An 843-nucleotide genomic window follows, 5' to 3' on the forward strand; every position below is an offset into this window, starting at 1 on the left:
CAGAGGAAGAGAGGAAAGATGGCTCATGAGAAATGAATCTTAACCAGGTATGGATTGGAGAAGTCACAGCAAGACTGAGACTATGACAAGTTTATGCCACACTATACGATTTTTTTATATCCTTATCAAAAATAGAGTATAATAGCGGTTGCCAGGATCAATACCATGTTAGTAGCCAGGATACAGTGATGTTCACAGCTTATATAAAGTCTAAAAAATTCATATTTAAGACCAATTGTCCTGCCAAGCCTCTAGATGCTTCACTGACTTCTAGGAAACACAGAGAAACACAAGGTGGCCTGAATGTTTCACTGCTTTGAAGAATGCCTTAGTTTCTCCTGAAACATTGTCCCAAGAGCCAAGGACTCCAACCTGAAAAACCTATGGTCCTCAAAGCAGTCAGACCAGGCCGACTCCTTAATTCCTTTCAATTAACCAGGGTGAACACGATTAAAATTCACTAACTATAGGAAACCATCAAAGAATACATTTTTTAAAAATAAAAATATACTTTTAGAGCCAGTCCCACCATACCCAGAGGAAGCTCCACTCCCAGGCGCTCTGACGTACCCAGGATCAGAGGTGAGCAGGAACCAACATCTGTCCCAACACTGGGAGTAACTGGGTCCAGCGGGACCAGGCACACAGGAACTCCAGCAGCCCAGTGTCTCCGGTTCCTTCTGGTCTGCCTGGGCTGGGGACCAGAGCAGACTTTGGGCGCAAGCTCCACAGCCAGTCCCACACACCCAGAGGAGGCTCCACTCCCAGGTGCTCGGACACACCCAGGATCAGAGACCTTGAGCTCAAGCTTTGCAGCCAGTCCCACAACACCCAGAGGAAGCT

The sequence above is a fragment of the Mastomys coucha genome, unplaced genomic scaffold (genome assembly GCF_008632895.1).
Source record: "Mastomys coucha isolate ucsf_1 unplaced genomic scaffold, UCSF_Mcou_1 pScaffold17, whole genome shotgun sequence".
NCBI classification, from domain to species: Eukaryota; Metazoa; Chordata; class Mammalia; order Rodentia; family Muridae; genus Mastomys; species Mastomys coucha.